The sequence below is a fragment of the Mixophyes fleayi genome, chromosome 4 (genome assembly GCF_038048845.1).
Source record: "Mixophyes fleayi isolate aMixFle1 chromosome 4, aMixFle1.hap1, whole genome shotgun sequence".
NCBI lineage: Eukaryota > Metazoa > Chordata > Amphibia > Anura > Limnodynastidae > Mixophyes > Mixophyes fleayi.
The window spans coordinates 318,141,075-318,156,677 of NC_134405.1; the positions used below are offsets into that span (position 1 = coordinate 318,141,075).

The window sequence follows — 15,603 nt, forward strand, 5'->3', positions numbered from 1 at the left end:
TGGAGAGAGCTTTTGCTATGGCTAGACCGAGTCAGCATGAAGAGGACATGGCCAGCATGCAGAGAATGCACGTTGAACTGAAGGGTCTCTGGACAAATGACTTTCATAACCAGCCCTTGGCACCCCTCCTGTGCCGTGTGATATATGCAGCAATTCCTACAAAAATGAAAGCAATTACTTTTTTATTATTATTATTATTATTCATTTTACAATTAGATTTATATTTCACAAATGTACAGGAAAAGACAGGTACAGATTAGGGACAAAACTGTTATAGATTAGTATGTGTCTTAGCACAGTGGGTTACTGACCATCAGTGGTGCCCTGTCATCAGTGGTGCAGTGCTCATGCCCTGCCCCTGATCATATGGCTCAGCCCGGTATATGTACTCAGGGTAATTTACTGCCTTGTTGCAGAGTATGCTTTGTACAATAGTTATGCCTAATGGCCACCATGGAACACCCACCAGGCAGCCTAGTTATCTGCAACAGTGCTTAAGATCATCATCATCATCATCACCATTTATTTATATAGTGCCACTAAATCTATCTAAGCTCCAAGTAATGAACAATCAAACAGTGTTTAGGTGGAGCTTAGCATGACAACCACTGAATAAATCACAATAACCCCCTGTCAACCAAAGCCAGATCATCCATTAGTCAACCTAGACTCCTGATTAGGGCCAATTGGTTTTTTTTTTTTCTTTTATTACATCAGAGGCATCCAGTCCTAAAGGACCATGTGTTAGAGACTATCTGTGATTACAATGTGGGACAATGTACTTACCCTAAAATGAGAGAACGTCAGCTCTGGGGTCTTCATGTAAATTGATATCATTTGAGAACCATATAACTAAGTGCTGTGCAGTAGGAACAAGATGTCATAAAAGTGAATCTTTATTTCATGATAGAGATAGTCTGATGCTCATTTTTTTTGGTGAACTACTCTTGTATTGCACTAGGCTCCTGCGGCAGCCCTACACCCTTATACGACACTCATTATTTTATTATACCTGCATATTCAGGGGCACCTGTGCGGTGGTCTACCCACTGTGAGATGAAAAGGGGGTGAGCTAGAGGTGGTTGGTGTGTCTGAGGCTCTCCAGAGGTGGGTGCTAGAGAGATTGTGTCTACACCAGCCCACCGACAGTCAGGGGAAAAATTGTAAATTAATTTAATGTTAGTTCCTGTCTACTATTGTCCAGTGTAATATACTGATGAAATCTCTGATGTGAAGGGAGCTTGATTTCTACATTGGCAAAAACAGGGGCTGCCCTAGGAAAATTGGAACACATCCTTACCTGAACTCACTGAAACCCACCTATCTGCATCTATATATCTGTCTATCTTATCTATTGTAAATAGGTAACATGCTATAGGTAACTATGTACATAAAATTGGCATTAATTTGACCTCTGCTAGAGGATGACTGGTGTCTGTGTGGGGTGGGTGGAGGAAACATCAATTCAGCACAGCACTTCCCATCTGCTGCTGCTGCTGCAGCCATGTTGAACTCTTTGTGAGGGGGTGGGAGAGAGGGGAGGAGAGAGAGAGAGAGAGAGAGAGAGACAAGACGATCAGGGGAGAGTGCTGGGTGATGGTGGGACACATCAGCCTCTGAATGCCCACGGATATTATTATCAGACAAGAGATTAATGCTGGAGAGGAAGAGTAACAATCACCTGCACCAGAGCCAGCAGCATCCTCCTGCACAGACTAGGACCATGCACTGCTGCTGCCACTGATCCTGGTAAGTGACATCATGGTGTCATTAGTCACCGGATCCTTTCCCTCCCACTCTTTTGGCTTTATTCGTATTTTCTGTTGTGTGCATTATAAAAGCATTGCCTAGGAGATTACCTCATTTCAGACCAATGTATGTATACCAGCTGCCGCCCACTGCAGACCTGATATACATCGTGCATATTATTCTTTCATTAACACATTTATCTCTCTCTTTTATCTCGCTAACCACATTCTTCCCTTTGCTGTGAAATATCTTCTTGCGGTTGATTATGAAACCCATGAGCAGGCGCAGCCACCTTTGCTGATATTCAGGGTGGCATCAGGTGCCCAGGAAGTACCATCTGAGTCCTCTATTGCTAGGCATTATCCCATTAAATGCATGTAAGTGATGCATCTGCCCATCATCAGTAGCTACGGAACAGGACAGTGTCTGCCCGGTCCCTGGCTCAGTATTAGCCTTATACCAGGCAAGTGTCTGTCCATCTCCTGGCCCAGTTATAGCTGTGTACCAGGCCAGTGTCTGCCCAGCTCCTGGTCCAGTTATAGCTGTGGACCAGGCCAGTGTTTGCCTAGTTCCTGGCTCACTATTAGCTTTATACCAGGCCAGTGTCTGCCCAGCTCCTGGCTCAGTAATAGCAGTGTACCAGGCCAGTGTCTGCCCAGCTCCTGGCTCAGTAATAGCAGTGTACCAGGCCAGTGTTTGCTCAGTCCCTGGCTCAGGATTAGCTGTGTACCAGGCCAGTGTCTGTCCAGCTCCTGGCCCAGTTATAGCAGTGTACCAGGCCAGTGTCTGCCCAGCTCCTGGCACAGTAATAGCAGTGTACCAGGCCAGTGTCTGCCCAGCTCCTGGCTCAGTAATAGCAGTGTACCAGGCCAGTGTCTGCCCAGCTCCTGGCTCAGTAATAGCAGTGTACCAGGCCAGTGTCTGCCCAGCTCCTGGCACAGCAATAGCAGTGTACCAGGCCAGTGTCTGCCCAGCTCCTGGCACAGTAATAGCAGTGTACCAGGCCAGTGTCTGCCCAGCTCCTGGCTCAGTAATAGCAGTGTACCAGGCCAGTGTCTGCCCAGCTCCTGGCTCAGTAATAGCAGTGTACCAGGCAAGTGTCTGCCCAGCTCCTGGCACAGCAATAGCAGTGTACCAGGCCAGTGTCTGCCCAGCTCCTGGCACAGTAATAGCAGTGTACCAGGCCAGTGTCTGCCCAGCTCCTGGCTCAGTAATAGCAGTGTACCAGGCCAGTGTCTGCCCAGCTCCTGGCACAGTAATAGCAGTGTACCAGGCCAGTGTTTGCCTAGTCCCTGGCTGGGTATTAGCTTTATACCATGCCAATGTTTGCCATACCAGGCCAGTGTCTGCCCAGCTCCTGGCACAGTAATAGCTGCCCGGTCCCTGGCTGAGTATTAGAGGTATTATTACAGTGCATGTGATGGGCTGTGCAGCAGGTGCTCGCACAGGAAGGGCCGGGCTTAGCAGTGCTGAGCTGACTGATCTCCCCACACAGATCTCACATCCGCAGCATCTGAACCTGACACATCCTCCCTCCAAGCCGGGCTCCTGCATGAGAGGTAAACACAGGGCGGCCCTGATATGGTGTATTCTGTAGGGAAGATTGATCTGTGACTGACAGACTGTGGGGGATGCAATACCCCCTACTGATGGCTGTCAGCCTTGTATAACCATTACAGCTTGTGGCTGTAATGTATTCATTCCTATTTGTATATGATTACACCACCAGCATTTGCTGCAGAACCTCTTGGTTCTCATGCCTGGTATCAGCCACCATTTTATTATTTACACCCTTCCCCCTCTATACATAGAATAAACAGTCATGTCATCCTACCTCTGGTTGTACAGTTTGACATTTGAACTGACTTCTATGATCTATCTGTCCTTAGTTTGGACCCAAAGCCCCATGTCCCTGTTTCTTCCAAATGTTCCATATATTGGATGTGCTGTATAAGTCTATGAATAAACATTTCTAATGGTTCTTTAACTTCTAAATTTACTTATTTTGCTTTAGTGATTTGTGGTTTTAGTAGCTGTGTATATTTAGCTGGGTCTCGTTCTCAGTTACATATTTATTTTTAATTGCATTTATACATTTATTTTTAATTGCAAGTTGAGATTTCTGTGTTTTTGAACTGCAGAACTCCACACCTCCTCACACCTCATCCTGTCTAGGGGCCTGATTCATTAAGGATCTTAAATTAAGAAGTTTCTTATTTAAGTCTCCTGGACAAAACCATGTTGCAATGCAAGGGGTGCAAATTAGTATTCTGCTTTGCACATACGTTAAATACTGACTGTTTTTTCATGTAGCACACAAATATCAACTTTAAATTTCAGTGTACAAATAAGCTATCAAGTATTTGTGTTCTACATGAAAAAATAACTTATGTGCAAAACAGAAAACTAATTTGCACCCCTTGCATTGTAACATGGTTTTGTCCAGGAGACTTAAATATGAAACTTCTTAATTTAAAATCCTTAATGAATCTGGCCCTAGGTTATTAAGCTGTAAAATTGCATAATAGAGCTGCTTCTCCCTGCGATCTCCCTGGTCTGCTTTGCCTGGACCTCTGAATACTTACTACGTTTTTTACATAATTACAGTCGTCTAGATGGAAAAAAGACCAATGTCTGTCAAGTTCAACTAAATTATAGTTCAAGTTATGCCATTGTAACTAATAGATTCATGTGGGAATAAAATGATCCAATTATTTTATCCTATAACTTTCGGTTTTCCCAAATAATTTTTAAAAGTTTATTTTTAACGTTTTTACTCTTGAAAAAATGTGCATTAAATGTAATTGAGAAATAAAAGTATGAAATTCACACAGTCCAGCCCTGCAATCATGTGTATAGCCGTACCCTGTTGCAATGGTTACCGACCAGAGCGAACTAAATAATGTAGGATTCTAAAGACATTTATATAAATCTAGGCTACATCTTGAAGTTTTAAGGAGCCGAGAAAGATGTACATCCAATGGCATTAGTAGCAATGTCTTCCTGAAGTTCGGAGCAAACAGTCTTTTTCTTAACCGCAATGGTTAACTGTAATTTGGCACAAGAATATCTGTATTACTACATCGTTCAAATGTAAAATAGAACTATGCCATCAGTGCTTCCTGTATCTTCACTCTCATATTCCTCATTTGCATGAAATCAATACGCAGACACCATTTTGCAAAATAAATGCAAATTATATTTTGATTAGCTAATACAGAGTAGAGATATGTTGCATACTATCCAATAAAGTGATATACAGAATAATGGACCCACACTCCCCTTCCTTCTTATACAAATGAGTGAGATCTCATACATTAACAAAAGCACATTAAAATGTATTGATTGTGCAGCGTTAATATTTCATCCTCTTTATAACAGTACCCTTGCTATAGAGCCATTTTCGGCCTGTGCTGTAAGTTTGTGGTATAAAGAGGGAGCACTGTATAAGAAGATAGTCTGGTCCTGCATTCCTTATGGTAGAGTATCTTTCGTTCTGCTTTTTAAAATAAAGTGATATGCTTGAAATACATTTCCATGCACTCCTTGTTGAAAGGTGATAGACGAGGGGGTGTTAGAAACTGTACTCACTGTGATGAACACATTCATAAGATAAGATGTGAATGAGTTCTCTGTACAGCGCTGCGGAATCAGTGGCGCTATATAAATAAATGGTGAGGATGATAATTGTTTGTCAACACACTTGTGATAGAGGGGAGGAAATTTGGAGTTTGGGAGAGGATACACATTTATGTCTGGCACGGTCACTGCACCTCACACTGTGTATAATGACATCTGTACATTTTTTGATAAGGTGATATACTGTGCAGGATAATAATTTGGCACGGCAACCCCTGTGAGTAGGTGATTATATATGTCTGGCACTGCACCACATTTAATAAGATAAGGTGAATATATAGGATAGAATGTTGGTATACTACACTTTGTGATAGAATGGAGATGGGCTTCTGGCATTGTGGTAAGGTGGTATACAGGGCACCATGCTCCTGTGGACACGGTGGTATACAGAATAGACCCCTGACATTGCACTCCTTCAGATAAGGTGATATGTAGGATACATGTCTCTTACAGCATTAGATGCGATATGGGTACAGGGCAGCACAGACCTCTGGCACTGCATTCATTGTTATAAGGTAGTGCACATGATATGCATCTGACACTGCATCCCTTGTCATAAGGTGATACGCAGGATAGATTACTGGCACTGCCCTTCTTGACATAAAGTAATATTCTAATTGCTCTTTCAGTGTTAATTTCTATGGATCCACCTCTGCTCCGCTTCCCTTACTAGTTGGAGCACCACAAGGTAACTGGATCTTCGCTATCTACACCACTTCTCTTGGAAAACTAATAAGCTTCTTTGGATTTCAGTATCATCTCTATGCGGATGATACGCAAATTTATCTGTCCTCTCCTGATCTCTCACCATCTGTGTTGTCCCATGTTAGTGACTGTCTTTCTGCCATTTCATCTTGGATGTCCTGTCGCCAACTCAATCTCTCAAAAACAGAGTTTATAATATTCCCACCCACCAACAGAAGTTACCTACCCACAACATGATCATAAATCCCACCCCACAAGCTAGCTGCCTAGGTGTGATCCTTGACTCAGAGGTATCCTTTGTTCCCCATATCGACTCTATATCTAAATTATGTTACATACATCTAAAAAATATTTCCAGAATACTGCAAAAACTTTAATCCATGCACTCATCATCTCCCACATCGGCTATCGCAATTCCCTCCTTACTGGTCTTCCCCTAAAACAGACTCTCACCCCTACGATCTATTTTGCACGCAGCAGCCAGACTGATTTTCCTAATATAAAATTCTTCTACTGACATACAAGGCCATCAATAAAACTGCACCAACATACATCTCCTCACTTGTCTCAAAATATCTCCCAACTCAACACAGTTCTATGCAGGATCTGCGTCTCTCATCCACTCTCATTGCATCCTCCTATACCTGTTTACAGGACTTTTGTTGGGCTGCTCCCACTCTGTGGAATTCCCTCCCTCGCACAATAAGACTTTCCTCTGGTCTACAAACCTTCAAGCGTTCTCCAAAAACTCACTTCTTCAGGCAAGCTTATAATATTCCTTAACCACCCTTTTAACTTTCCTAGGTTACCCTATTACCACACTTTACAGAATTCACACAAGACAACAACCCTCTTACCCCCTGACCAACATTGCTGTATGACTGATTCCTATAGCGTACAAACCACTTTTTACCTTTGCAATATGGCTGGCCCAATATGCAGTATGTAGATTTAACCTCATGTATCCCAACTCCCATTGACCTATAGATTTGTAACCTTGCGAGCAGGGACCTCTCACCTCTTTGTCTGTATTACCCAGTATTGTTTATTACTGTGTTTGTCCCCAATTTTAAAGCGCTACGGAATTTGCTTGCGCTATATAAATAAATGTCGATGATGAAATACGTGGTAGACATCTGGCACTACACTCCTTGTGATAAGATAATATATACAGAGTAGACATCTAACACTGCACCCTTATATATCATCATCATCATTTATTTATATAGCGCCACTAATTCCGCAGCGCTGTACAGAGAACTCAGTCACATCAGTCCCTGCCCCATTGGAGCTTACAGTCTAAATTCCCTAACATATACACACAGACAGAGAGAGAGAGAGACTAGGGTCAGTTTTGATAGCAGCCAATTAACCTACTAGTATGTTTTTGGAGTGTGGGAGGAAACCGGAGCACCCGGAGGAAACCCACGCAAACACAGGGAGAGCATACAAACTCCACACAGATAAGGCCATGGTCGGGAATTAAAGGGACATACATTTTGTACTTTAAATATTTGACATTAAAAGCATTCATATTTGGTGGCTTGGTAGTGGGGATTTCAGTAGTTTGTTCTGCAAAATGTAGTGTCTGTAGTATTATATATCACTTGTAACAGAAGATTCTATTGTCTTGTTGCTTTCAGAAAAATCGATGCTCCTTCACTTGTGAAGAATATTGAAAGAATACTCTGTATCCATTACTATTTCTTCAGGTAAAGTTCTGTCAAACGTCTGCAGTCGTAAAATATCATTAACTTGTAATAATACATGTAAATGCAGTAATGTGTAAGTGCTGAATGTTTATTCTAAGCTTTTAAACCATCTGCTAAGTGTGTCACCATAGCAACGGGAAATAATGTCTTTCACTGAAAGGACCTCACACACGGAGGCATTTTCCTGGTTACCAGTGGGATGAAGCTTAGTCACATAGGAGCTTATTTTATAAGAATAAACCGAAAAGACACTTTGTGCAAACCATACATAGAATTGCCGATTCATCCGTTTAAAACCAACAGATATGACACAAACGCGCTGCATGGAAATAGTCCTGGTGTTTGCTGCAAGTTGCATGGTAATAGTTGCAGGAATGCATGTTGCATTTAAACTTATTAATATGCAGATATGTACCATGAGTGTTTCACGTGTTTTAAATGACCTGGCAGCCCCAGCCCCAAGTAATTCACAATTCTTTTCTCTACCAAGCTACAGACATTTTACATATAACTATTTCTTGTAATTATTTTCTTAGCGTGTTTTTGGGATGAAGCCTCGTTAAGTGAGGTTTATTCAATCCTTAACCAACAAATGGAGCATAACTATTGGGCTAAATGTACATGGACTTTCATCCAACCTGCACCATGTTTAGTATGCGCTGGGCAGAGCGATCATTGATTCATGTGTAAAGTAGACTTTTGCTGGACATAAGTGGTTACCAAAATGAATGATCAGCCATGGAAGAAAATAAAGTAGTACATGCAGACTCCATGGATCACTATTAGTTTCCTGTGCTGCTCATGGGCAGCATGGTGGCCTAGTGGTTAGCACTTCTGCCTCACAGCACTGGGGTCATGAGTTCAATTCCCAACTATGGCCTTATGTGTGAGGAGTTTGTATGTTCTCCCCATGCTTGCATGGGTTTCCTCCAGGCGCTCCGGTTTCCTCCCACACTCCAAAAACATGCTGGTAGGTTAATTGGCTGCTATCAAATTGACCCTAGTCTCTGTCTATGTCTGTATGTGTTAGGGAATTTAGACTGTAAGCTCCAATGGGGCAGGGACTGATGTGAATGAGTTCTCTGTACAGCGATGCAGAATTAGTAGCGTTATATATATAAATGGTGATTATGATGATGTGTATTAACAGACAATTTTGCATATGCAGCAGTGATCCCTATTCTGTGCCACAATACCATTTTATTCAATGTATACTGAACATGGAGACCTAAGTGATTTCTTTTAGTTATATATCATTTTCTTGTATTTATCCACCATGTGATTTCCTATGACAAGTTGTCAGATTTATGTTTAAGCAATAGCTGTATATTAGGCCAGTTCAAGACAGTGGTTCCTCCCATCTCAGGTCACCCTACTGCTGCTAAAATGTCCTTTTATATTAATCCATTTTGGATCGTTTCCAACCCTCTATATGGCCACTAGAATTTTCCACTAAAGCTATCCTTGGCACTGAAGGGTCCTACATTATCTTGAACTGGCCTTTCATTGATTGTTCCAGTGTGGTTTGTTGTTATGCTATTTTGGACTCTCCTGTATCATTTTTTTGTTACATTGAGTTACCTGATTACAGTCTTGGACCCAGAAAGAATTCTACAGAGAATGGTGTTAATTTAATATTGCCTTTAACCAAACTTTGAATAGATCACATGTCACTGAATGTTCCGGGCCTGATTCATTAAGGAAAGTAAATGCTGATACGTGCCATATATTTCTTAAAATCACTCTGCGCGTTCCCAGAACTGGACCATGCACCAGTGAACACAAGCACATCTAATTCATCTAGGGGTGGAACTGGGAGGGGAATGGAGGGAAATGCAGTGTACAGCGAGGGCATGCCCAGCTCGAGCGCACACCGCAACGTCCAATTCAAGCTTTGGGCATCTCTAAGGTACTTGTTTTTCTGACATGTCACTTGCACCAGTTACAGTTCAGGTGTAAGTGCTGAGTGATAGCAATGACATCACGTATACATGCTAGAACATGTGTTTGCAATCAGTTCAACCCTAAAAATGCAGTTTATGTACAGTAGACATTACTAACATCATAAATGTGGGGAGAAAAAATGAAAAAGATACCTGTTTTATGTTAATGTTTTTTCATTAATGACTATATTATTAACAGGTGACATTAATTGAATAATTAATTGAATCAGGCCCTCCATGTTCAGGAAAAAGATTGGGAACAGTATTATCCACGTCAGAGGTGCAAAGCAACATTGCTGGGCCCCACAGCGAAAATGAGGAGGGTTGCGATGCGGCCCTCCCCACAGCCTCTGCTCTTCTGAGGTCTGCGCAAGCTCTGGGATAATAGTGGGTGTAGAAATTGGTGGTACTACTGCCCTCGACTCTGGGCCCCGTAGCCACTGCCCCCATGCTATAACGGTTCTGACACTAGGAGGTATACTTACTAAACTGCGGGTTTGGAAAAGTGGAGATGTTGCCTATAGCAACCAATCAGATTCTAGATGTCATTTTGTAGGATGTACTAAATAAATGAAAGCTAGAATCTGATTGGTTGCTATAGGCAACATCTCCACTTTTCCAAACCCGCAGTTTAGTAAATCTAGCCCTAGGAGCAGTAGTGGCTATGGTTTTACTCATTTCCTCATGGACACTATTAATGGATTGATAATATATAAGGATTCAAGTTCTTGGTTTTAAAAAACCCCACTGATGGCTTTAGAAAATTCTGACAACTGATTGTCTCTCAGGGTCCATCCGCAGCATTGAAGAATCTCCCACACTCTCTCCTACCACCACTACTGCACTCTTACATGGTTTCTCCATTATAGTCGGTTCTTGTTTCATCATCACCATAAATTATGGTGGTATCAGGGACCTAGGTCAGATCCCAAGGACAGAGAAGAGCAGCCAGTAAATGTGGTGTGACCACTTATTACCGATATAACCTTAGTCAATCTCTGTAATCCTCAAAAACGATTTGGGATTACCTTTCCCCCAAATTTTATAGAGCAATCTCCCTATTATATTTAGACGTCAGATTAGTAGCATCTATTTGTGGTTCTCGTCTTATTAGGGTCCCGGACAGACTGGTGCATTATGACCAGGTAGCTTGAGGCTGGTGAACTCAGTTACATGAGGGGAAAAGTGCTCAGTGCCCCTTTACCTTCTCACCTTATACATCAAACTGGTCATTAATGGGTGGCCCTACCTCAGTGACATTTTTGACCATTATACAATAACCATACCATTTGTTAACTCATTGGGCCCCTCTTACTAAACTTAAGTTCCCTAGTTCTCAGATGTCTCCAGTTTCCATCACAAGAGACATAAACCTTCCCCTTACCCTCTACAGGTCCCACAATTAGGTGACTCCAGATAGTTAAAGATTATCAGGGCTGCTAATTTACAGATGACGTTATATTTTCTCTTACAATTCCGCTTACTTGTATCCCATATGCTATGTCTATTCCGACTCAATTTGCTTCAATGTTTGGGTTAAGAGGGACCCAGAGACATCTAAGATTAGTTATTTTGTCTCTTACTTAGGTATCAAATTAACAGGTTATTTCCATACTTGCCAACTCTCCCCGAATGTCAGGGAGACTCCCTGAAATAGGGGTGATCTCCCTCACTCCCTGAAGAGTCTGGCATTCTCCCTGATGCTGAGCCAGTACAAGACGTGGTTGGCTTCACCATCTGTGGCATGATGGCACAGTTCAGAAATTGTGTCCTGTGTCCATGTATTGATGCCTATGGAGGTGACCATTTTCATGGAGACCAAGATTTAATCAAAGACTGACAGGTAAGACAACAAGACTTCAGTAATGGAGACAGAAGTGTAAAAGACACTTCAGTCTCTAGAGATTCATTAGCTGCTTTTCTTTAACACACAGTTGCCTACTCTCCCGGAATGTCCGGGAGACTCCCGCATTTCTGGGAGACCTCCCGGGAGAGCAGGGCAACCTCCCGTTTCTCGCCCCCGCAATAAATAAGTGGCGGGGCTTAATGACACAAATATTGCATCATCTTAGCCCTGCCCCCTGCTGTAATTGGCCAAAATTACAGCACGCCCACCTCCCCCGGGATCTCCTTGAAGCCAACGAGGAAAAGTTGGCAAGTATGGTTATTTCACACTTTATAAGTTGAGCCAATGTATGGGCTGCTTAAATCTGACATTCGTCAACGATCTTGTATCTATATTCTGTCTTCATAGTTGATGAGGTTGAAAAAAGACACCAGTCCATCAAGTTCAACCTATTTTGGATCTCCTGCAATCCTGCACTTATATTTGAAATTAATCCAGAGTAAGCAACCGCCAATCTGTTTCAATTTTGAAAATCCCCCCAGACTCAATATTGCAATCCAATTTTTACCCTATATCCACTACTATCCTTTATTTTAAATTAACGGTCGTATCCCTGGATACACCTTTCCGCTAAAAATTTGTCTAACCCTTTCTTAAACATATCTATTGAATCTGCCATCACAACCTTCCCTGGCAATGAATTCCATATCTTGACTGCCCTTACTAAAAAAACCCTTCCTTTGCTGGTTGTGAAATTTCCTCTCCTCTAACCTTAGGGGATGACCACGTGTCCTGTGTATGGTCCTTGGGGTAAAAAGTTCCCATGAAAGCTCTCCCTATTGACCCCTAATGTATTTGTACATAGTAATCATATCTCCCCTTAGACGCCTCTTTTCTAAAGTAAACATGCCTAAACTGGCTAACCTTTCCTCATAACTTAATGACTCCATACCCTTTATCAATTTTGTCGCCCTTCTCTGAACCCTTTCTACTTCCAAATTATCTTTTTTATAGAGTGGTGCCCAGAACTGTACTGCATATTCTAGATGAGGTCTTACCAACGATTTATACAGTGGCAAAATTACACTGTCTTCCCTTGCATCTATGCCCCTTTTTATGGATGCCAATACTTTGTTTGCCCTTGCAGCTGCTGCTTGACATTGAGCACTATTGCTAAGTCTACTGTCTACGAGCACTCCCAAATCCTTTTCCATTATAGATTCTCCTAAATTAATTCCATTTAATTTATAGATTGCGTTCTTGTTTTTGATCCCTGAATGCATAACCTTACATTTATCTGTGTTAAACCTCATATTCCATTTAGCCGCCCAATCCTCCAGTTTATTTAAGTCCCTCTGTAGAGAAGCTACATCTTGCTCTGATTTTATTACCTTACAGAGTTTAGTGTCATCTGCAAAAATAGAAACTTTACTCTCTAAACCATCACCAAGGTCATTAATAAATATATTAAAAAGGAGTGGTCCCAGCACGGAACCTTGAGGTACTCCACTTAAGACTTTTGACCAATTAGAAAATGTTCCATTTATCACAACTCTCTGTTCCCTATTCTCTATCCAGTTTTCGATCCAAGTACAAATTTTGATTCCTAGACCCAGTTCCCTTATTTTGTAAACCAACCTCTTGTGTGGCACTGTATCAAAGGCCTTTGCAAAATCTAAGTAGACCACATCTACTGTGCTGCTCTGGTCTAAGTTCCCACTAACTTCCTCGTAGAAACTAATTAGATTAGTTTGACATGACCTATCCCTCTCAAATCCATGTTGATTCCCACTAATAATTTTATTGCGTACCAAGTAATCCTGAATACTGTCCCTTAAAATACCTTCCAGTAGTTTCCCCACTATTGATGTCAGGCTTACAGGTCTATAATTCTCTGGTGGTGATCTCGTCCCCTTTTTAAACAACGGCACCACATCTGCTATTCGCCAATCCCTTGGTACTGAGCCTGATGAGATTGAATCTCTGAAAATTAAGAATAGCGGTCTAGCTATTTCCGAGTTTAACTCCATAAGGACCCTTGGGTGTATGCCATCTGGACCTGGAGCTTTATTTATCTTAATATTCTTCAGTCGCCTTTGGACTTCTTCCTCTGACAACCAAGTATTAATTAATGGCATGGTTTCATTTCCATTTTTATGTATTACTTCTGCCATTTGTTCCTCTCTGGTAAATACTGAAGAAAAGAACGTGTTTAATAGCTCTGCTTTTTCCTTAGTATCATTTATCAATTCACCCATAACCCATTCACCTCTTCAATGTCTATTCTCCTGATACTAAATTCCAGTTTATTCTTCAAGGGCAACAGGATTTGAATAGCTCTAGGACAATGAAAAAATTACCTTGATGTTCATTGAGACCTCCAAATGCAGTTTAATGTTATGTCGATGGAAAACTCCCACAGGCATCTCACCTGTTTAGCCCCATCTAGACTGATCCACCTCTTCTCTAAACAACCTCAGTTGTTATCCAGGTTGGTTAGATGGGGCACAATTTACCATACCTGGTGGACCTGCCCACTAGTTAGGTTTATATGGATTCAAACCCAGAAATGAACTTTGGACACATGACAGATTAATGTTCATTTAAACCCCTCATTTATGCTCCTTAGTAAGAAACTTCTAAAATTATGGCGTGCCTCTTTTAAATGTTTACAATATATACTCATGACCACAAGGATTCATGGTGGCTTAATGGTTAGCACTTCTGCCTCACAGCACTGGGATTATGAGTTCAATTCCCGACCATGGCCTTATCTGTGTGGAGTTTGTATGTTCTCCTCGTGTTTGCGTGGGCTTCTTCCGGGTGCTCCGGTTTCCTCCCACACTCCAAAAATATACTAGTAGGTTAAATGGCTGCTATCAAAATTGACCCTGGTCTCTCTGTCTGTCTGTGTATGTTAGAGAATTTGGACTGTAAGCTCCAATGGGACAGGGACTGATGTGAATGAATTCTGCGGAATAAGTGGCGCTATATAAATAAATGATGATGATGAAGGATTCATATCACTCAATGGCAAATTAAATGTATTAAGCACATTTTTAGACCTGTAGGTTCCTACCCCTTCTTATTCTTAAATTGGGAATGCACTCTGCATGGTAATAGCTTATTTTGTATTACACAGCATAGTTGAGTATTAGTCATTTTATTGATTGCATCGTTTTATCTTTTTATATTCTCTTATTTTTGTTCTGTTTGTTACTGATTTCTGTTGATGCTTTGCAACTGTTTATTTATATGCTAATGTAATGTCAACAGCGCGTTATCAATAAAGCTATTTATAAAACAAACAAAAAATATAAATAAAACAAATAATATCTATTTATTTGCCCTGGTTTCTCTTTGCATTGCGCACGTTTCATACGTGACTGGTGTTAAAATGTCTGTCTGCTTCCATTGTGTTTGGGCATGACTGGCAAGGTAACACTCCAATGCATATATTTATTTTAGACACAGAGACCGTTTTCATAAGAGCTTTCTGATTTCTTTTGTTGACTTAAACACAGAGATCTAGATGTGGCTAGTTATTTCAACTTGTTCCACTTTATAAGCCTATGATTAGCAGTTATCAATATTGCACATACTAGTGTGATTAATTCCATTATTCCTGCATCACTAAATCTGTCTGCAGAATGCAAATGTAAACTGGGGCTGTGAAATAAACTTGTGGAGGGTAGTTAATGACGGAAACATGATTGTTGTTCCAAGATACACTAAACTTTCACTAACCCTCATGAATGTCCTTGTGAAAGGGTCTCAATTTAGCCACAATAGTTTGATCCCTAATAACTTGTATCTATAGACAAGGGCCGGTGCTACCATTAGGCGACATTATGTAGCTGGTTGTCTGGGACAATCAGTTGTAAAATCTTAAAATAGGGTACCCATAAGTACCTGTAACATAAGTATAGCAGTTTGGGAGGTGGTTTCTTTAGCAAAAGCGTTGGTTAGGTTGAGAGCTGTGCTAGATTAAAATTGCTCAAAAAGCGGA

General features: G+C 41.4%; 1 protein-coding gene across 3 annotated transcripts in view; it reads left to right on the top strand.

Annotated features, from left to right (window-relative positions):
* Positions 1-1,536: 1,536 nt before the first annotated feature.
* CYFIP2 (cytoplasmic FMR1 interacting protein 2) overlaps positions 1,537-15,603 on the top strand; it is a 67,810-nt gene continuing 53,743 nt past the window's right edge. For 2 of the 3 annotated variants that reach the window (XM_075210146.1, XM_075210149.1), the window contains exons 1-2: positions 1,537-1,749; positions 7,737-7,805. The gene's annotated coding sequence lies outside the window, so the exon portion shown is untranslated. Of the gene's footprint in view, positions 1,750-3,217; positions 3,309-7,736; positions 7,806-15,603 lie in introns of those variants that run through there. The other variant, XM_075210147.1, reaches the window with a different exon arrangement.